The following is a 6,537-nucleotide window of genomic DNA, read 5'->3' on the forward strand; positions in this document are numbered from 1 at the left end:
TGATTCCGTGATGTCCTCGTCCAGGGGTGAATACTCATTTTGATGAGGGTAGTCTCTATATTGCGGTCTGGGCCCCGTCAGTATATAGCGCGCCTTCAGGGCATGCAGCAGTGCAGTGCTATCTTTCGCTTCCTTATGGAGGAGTTTGGCAACCGCTTTAGAGGTTTCCTCTCTGGTTTTGAATGGTTCGAGAAGGCCTCGGAGGAGTGACCACGTTTTGGCCTTTCCGAGTGTTCCGTGCAGCCTTGTCCAGAGCCTGTGCCAGTTGGAACTCGTGAGCTCTTCCGCATAGCGCTCTGCCGCAATTGTAATTTCCGCTATACGTTTCCGTAGCTTGTGATTGTGTCGTTGCTTCCGCCATCTTCGGACAAGTCCTCTTCGAGCTTCCCTTAAGGCTAAGGATGCATTATAAACGCGATTTTTTGTGACTGAAGAATCACCCGGTTCAGCTGATTAAAATGAAATGAGAGCGACTTGTGTGGGAGAAGGGCGCAGTGATAGTGAAAGGAAAATGTGATAACCTGTAGAAACTTTGCACTGCTAAGGTTAATGTGCTGAGCTATAAAGACAATGCTTAATGATTGGCATCAACGGCTGAGAGGGCTGGAGAAGCAATATTGCATGATTTAGCGTTTAATGGGCGATTGTCGGGTGGACTGTGTTACAGGCGATTGCCTACTTGGGCGTTTCACGGGCTCTGTTCAGCGTCTCTGTGCAAATGTGTTCTCTATGTTTCGATCAACTTGATGCAGGAAACTAATTCTTGAGCGCTGGCACATTCTTATACCGGGTGTTCTGAGGAAGCCGTCCGAGAAGTGTTGAATTGGTTAAATGTAGGGTTTTGAGATACGAAGATTTTCTGGCGGCGCAACTCTACTAGATTTGACAGGCATCTAAAACAGTAGTATATTGTTAGCTCGCAAGCCTATTAACATATTATTTTCGGATTCTTAACTGTTTTAACTGTTACAGTTATGCATCTAGTTCCAAGTTTTAGACTGGTAGCCGATTAGTACAGTCAAGCCCATGTGCAACGAACGTGATTGTCACACGGATTCCGTTGATTGTATCCGAAGCTCGTCCCTAATAGACGTGGCCTAGTCCGGCAAAAATGTAATGCTCGGCAAGAGCGAATCGCCATCCCAATTGAGGTGTTCATCTACCAGCTTCTTTTTTGCAGATGTTTCAAGATCCAGCTTCTTCCAGTCATATGACTCGTAGTGAACCTGCCAATCTTCTGAGTGCTTAAACGCTACCTCATGTCCCCTCCAAACCCAGGTGACAGAGAAAGTACTGTTGTCATCCTCACCAAAAAGAATGACACTAGCAAAAGCGTGCATACGCATCTTGTCGAAGCGCTGAAACATCCGAGAGATGAGGTTACAGCTCATGTATACCTGGCTAAACTCATCTAGATACTTTTACTCGCAGTAAAAGATGCTGTGGGGGTCATTATCAAATTTCTCCAAGAAGTATGAGACTGATACTGTCTCACTCTCACTGGAGTACCGGCGCTTGAAGTCGTTAATGTAGAACGTTCTCTTGGGGAAAGCTTCAAAGGGGATCTTTCTTGGGAGGCTAATGTAACGGTACTTTCAAGTCGTCCCCGAATTCTGGGGCCGCCCTAGGCTTCGGCTCCTCTCTTGGTATGGCTCCCTTTCGGCCTTCTTCGATGCGCCAGCTCCTTTCACCTCAGCGGAGAAAGCTGCGTACAACTGGGCCATGTTCTGACACAGTTCGAATTTCCCAAGCACCCCCTGCAATTCATGGCTGGTGGGAAAGCGTGTCAAACCAATGGTCGATATTGGTTTGACACACAGTCGACATTGGTTTGACACTACGGACCTCGGAAGGCAGGTTCCAAGACGAGCTAGTAGAGGGCACTAGGGTAGTAAATAATGCAATAGAAGCGAGAGTAATGCGCTCACTGACCAGTTAGCTCTTCAGCAGCAGGTGTGTATTAAGGTATGAAATGATTTTCTTCATCTCTTACTTCGCGTGCTCCGTGGCGATGTACCATGTGCAGCAGCAACACTGAAGAGACCATGCTGCGCTGCTCGGAACCCGGGCTCCAGCTAGCCGCCATGCAGCAGGCCTGGGAAGCCACGAGCCAACAACGTCTGCTGGCCTGTGTCTGAGGCAGTTGGGCCTCCGCCATCCATTCCAAGCGACAGAGTGCCGGAGTTCATTCATCCGCTGGGATAAATAGAAAGTTTTTTTCTCTCTCTGTCTCTCTCTCTCGCATGTTTCTATGGCAGATTCTTCAGTGCTCCCGAAAGATTTTTTTGGTTTCTGATTTTGATTCACATTCAACAAGAATGCCTCAAAGGAGACCAAATTACTTCGTCTGGCCCTATCCTAAAAGTGTACAGAGGGGAATTTACGTACATAATATTGATGCTCGGCTAAATGGCAACGGAGTTGGACGGCTGCAAGAACGTCTACAAGCCCTTTATAATGCAGAAGCGGTGCAATCTTCTTCTGTACAACACAGCTTTTCAAGGACTATTATAGGGACTATATTCTATTCGGGAGAACGAAAACTAGGTTTTATGCTTACGCACACAGAGGAAGAGCATCTGGGAGAGGAATCCGAACAAGAACAAATTGTTACAGACAAGATGGATGGTGATGGATGGACTAAACTTTAATGTCCAACAGATAAGGTGATCTACCCACCCCCCGACACGCAGGTCAAGGGGCGGGTGCCGCCGCCTCAGAGGCAGGCCGGGAGGTCTTGGGTCCCAGCAGCCTCTTCAGCCAGTTGGACGAGTAGGAGCTGGAGCTCAGGGTCCGAGCTGCGCAGCAGGGTCTCCCAGGTGTCTCTACAGCCTATATTATTCGTCCTCCTGGGAGAATACGGGCATTCCCATATTATGTGGTCGAGGGTCCCTCTCGCCCCACAAAGATTGCACTTGTCACTCCTAGCCTCAGGGAACATGTCAGCTGAGAAGCTCGGGGAAGGAACACAAGGAAGACGCGGGCGTGAGTTGAGGTGCTGTCTGGCTCTTGTGCGTCCTTCTTTGGTCTGACTAACGTTGCGGCTGACGCAAACTTACCTGCTACCAATACGGATGGCATTTCGTAATAGAAACCGATAAACAATTTCTGTGCTTGTTACTCAATTTTCATGATCCGTTTGGTCGGCTCGACAGCTGGGAACTTCGCTTGCAAGAGTACGAGCATGCAATTTGATACAGGCGTGGCCGACGGCGCGCAGGTGCGGACTGCCTGTCTCTTTCGCACTTTCTTCAATCATTACATCGCTGCTTTATCTGAATGATTTCCTCATACTCGCGCCTTCCGAAGAGAGCAACACAACGACAAGCACCTGGAGACGTTCTTGAAATCTGCTTAAGACCCAACCTCATCCTGTTTTGTCCGCGGGATTATCTGCTATACAAGAACGCGGCTTCAAGTACCGGCCGTCGGTTCCTGCTGGAAGTACCTGAACGCCTCCGTACTTCTGTTTTACGCGTCATGCATGACGATCTAGTTTCGGGACACCTGTGATCCGTGAGAACTTTACACCGTACACAGGAGAGATTCTACTCTCAGCGGACGTGCCACACGATTCAACCGTATGTAGCCAGCTGTACTCAGTGCCAGAGCCACAAACGTCGGAATGCTTCACGCTGTGGCGCCGCCCAAAGCTCGTTTTGAGAAACTCGGAGTCGACCTTCTGGGTCCTTCCCAAGTTCGCAAAAAAGGCAATCGTTGGAATGTTATATGTGTGGATCAACCTACTCGTTAACATGAGACAGCCGCTCTTCACGTTGCCACAGCGTACCAAGTGTCCGTTTTTATGCTGAATTCTGTCATGTTTCCACATGGTCCCCCGAGAGGGGTGATAAGTGATAGAGGCCGCCAGTTTACTGCCGATGTAATAAAGACCTTCAGCGTTTATGTACATCCTAATTCGTTCAGACATTCAACGCCTTACTGCTGTCAAAGAAATGGTTTAACAGAACGCACCAACAAAACTTACAGTAATAAGCTTTAAATGTACATCGCTTCGGACCACAAAACTGGGAGTGTGTTTTTCCGTTCATCAAATACACCTTCAGCACTGCCAGGTATAAGGGCACAGGAGCACAGGATACAGTCCGTTCCTACTGTAACGCTCGCTCCCCTCGGCACATCCTCGACAAAGTCCTCCAACTTAGCAGTCACGACAACCCGTGCGGGAGTAAATTCTTTGACTGGCTGTAGAAGCACTGCATATTGCCTAGCTGAGGACCTTGTCATCAGAACACTGATCGAAAGCTCGCTATGATGACTGTCATTGCCAGATCACCTGCCTTCCAGATCAATAAGTCTTGCCTTGCAAATCTAAACGAAAGCGCTGCTTACACCAGAAAAAGCTAGCACGCTGCATTGGCCCCTATGTGATCCTAGAACGACTCAGCGAACTGAACTACCGGATTGCACGCCTTAGGGCCGGTGAACAACGTTTGGCGAAAACTGAGGTCACCCATCTCGGCCGCTTGAAGAAGTGCGATTATCGTGGCATCCGATTCGCCCGAAGGACTTCCTTTGCGAAAAAGGGGCCAATGGTAATGACCAGATTGATGAAGATGAGATGGGGGAGGAGAACGAAGAAGAGCGGGTGTGAGTTGCGGTGCTGTCTGGCTCGTGTGTGCTGTTCGTTGCTCAGAGTAGCGTTGTGTTAAACCATGATGTGAAAAGCGTTACAAGATTAAACACGTGAGAGCAGAGGAAGTGTTCTGAAACAGCTAGGATTGGTTTTTATTGCAGAAGACATATATTGTGAAAGCGAGGGCAATTCCACAAATGTCTGGCTGTGCAATGTAACAGCTTATCGATCTGTCGAAATGTGGTTGACACTTATTCGCTTTGAGAATACGCACAGCCAGGTATATTGTGCTTTCTGGAGAAATCTGCACTGCCTGTAGTGAGCACTGTGGTCAGAAGCCAGTTTATCATATTCATATAGAATGTATATTTGTTGCCACAATAAAACATTGCTAAGCAGATTCAAACTATGAGGTAGTGTCTTCTTGAAGACAGATGGAAAGAAAATTGGGCTCATGCTTTAGAGAAGGTGCCAAACGAATATTTTCAGCTGAACAATAATGTTTCACTTTCTCAGGTACTGCAGATTTCTTAGGTTTCGAGGAAACAGTTGGGTATGCGTAGAGTCTACTGTGAAGAAAGTTGACACCAAATATTGGCATGTGGAATGGTATAGCGTCGCTTTAAGTTGAGGACTGTGCTCCTACGAAAAGCTGTTCTACCACCTGCATCCTCACAATGATCATAGCTGATGATCTAAAAAAGCTCATAAGCAGCCTCTGCGAAGGAGTCCACGGTAAAGGTAATTGACCACATTCTTTTCCGGAGAATCTGATGGCCTCTCTCATTGTTTGAAAATGCCACATTTTACATCTGTCCAGGCCAGTAGAGCGGATACTTTTGAGACTATTGAGAAGCCGCAACCTGCAAGTATATATTAAAATGCAGTACAAAGCCGTCTCCACGGAAGTAGCAGTAATATTTAACAAGTAGTAGCGTCTCCTGAAACGGAATTTGACCGATCTAATAAGTTTGTCATCAGTAAACTTCTATTTAATATTAGCATGTCTTTTTTGTATAATTCGTTTCGAAACTTATCCTACAATAAAGCTGTCGTATATACCGTGATTTTGTAAGTTCAAATAAAATTTGTTGTGGTTTAGCTCAAGTAACCCTAGTAAAGTTGTGAAAGCAACGGCAGAAGCTTCTTTTTCCTGCTAGCAGGAAAAAGAAGCTTCTGCCGTTGCTTTTATTATTCATCTATCACGTGCTATCAGTGTAAGGTGCTACATTATAGGGAACACTAAAGCCCACCTTTTAAGGGTATGACGCGAGAACATAAGCTACCAGCCCACATATAAAGTCACACGTCAATCGAGCCGTATGGGCGCGCCTGCGTGTAGTGTAGCGAGAATGCAAACGGTTCTGGCAGGTTGAGTCTGATAACACACTCCCATATGGAAGGAGCGTCAAGGGTTTACAGCTCCAGCCCGTTGCAAGGGGTAACGTGAATTCAGATGTCATGGCAGGCTGATATATTTTATGAGGAGATCGTAGATACGCCTCTTCACGGTGTAGCTACGGTCACCGAGGTCTCGCTTTCGCAGTCGTAGTATTGCTTTCGCAGTAATATACCACTGTCTATCTTGCCTTCAACTAAATCATCATAGGTATTTCTGTATAATGTGCGAGACAACTGACTGAAGATACCGTAATGTGCATAAAAACCAGTTTACCGATCCCAATTTGATCAAAAAGCTTTCGGCTACTTGTGCGTCCATTGCGACTTGTACAAATATTTCATTGATATGCACTATCACCCACCTTCCATATACGCCTAATAGCGAAATAAGCCCCTTTATTCAAAGTCACCTACTTTTCTCCAACAAAACAACTTGTTAGCAGAGATGTAGTACGAAACCATGAAGAAGTTTTTGATGTTTTCCAGAAAAACTTTAGAAGCGCCAGATATTGCACCCACTATATCTGCCAGGCGCGACC

The 6,537-nt window shown here is 46.7% G+C and overlaps 1 pseudogene; it reads right to left on the minus strand.

Annotated features, from left to right (window-relative positions):
* Window positions 1-1,097: 1,097 nt before the first annotated feature.
* Window positions 1,098-3,822, minus strand: LOC146195483 (elongation factor 1-gamma pseudogene; annotated as a pseudogene).
* Between the last annotated feature and the right edge of the window lie 2,715 nt (window positions 3,823-6,537).

Source organism: Amblyomma maculatum, chromosome 3, assembly GCF_055883805.1.
Source record: "Amblyomma maculatum isolate TAMU_Amacu chromosome 3, ASM5588380v1, whole genome shotgun sequence".
Taxonomy (NCBI): Eukaryota; Metazoa; Arthropoda; class Arachnida; order Ixodida; family Ixodidae; genus Amblyomma; species Amblyomma maculatum.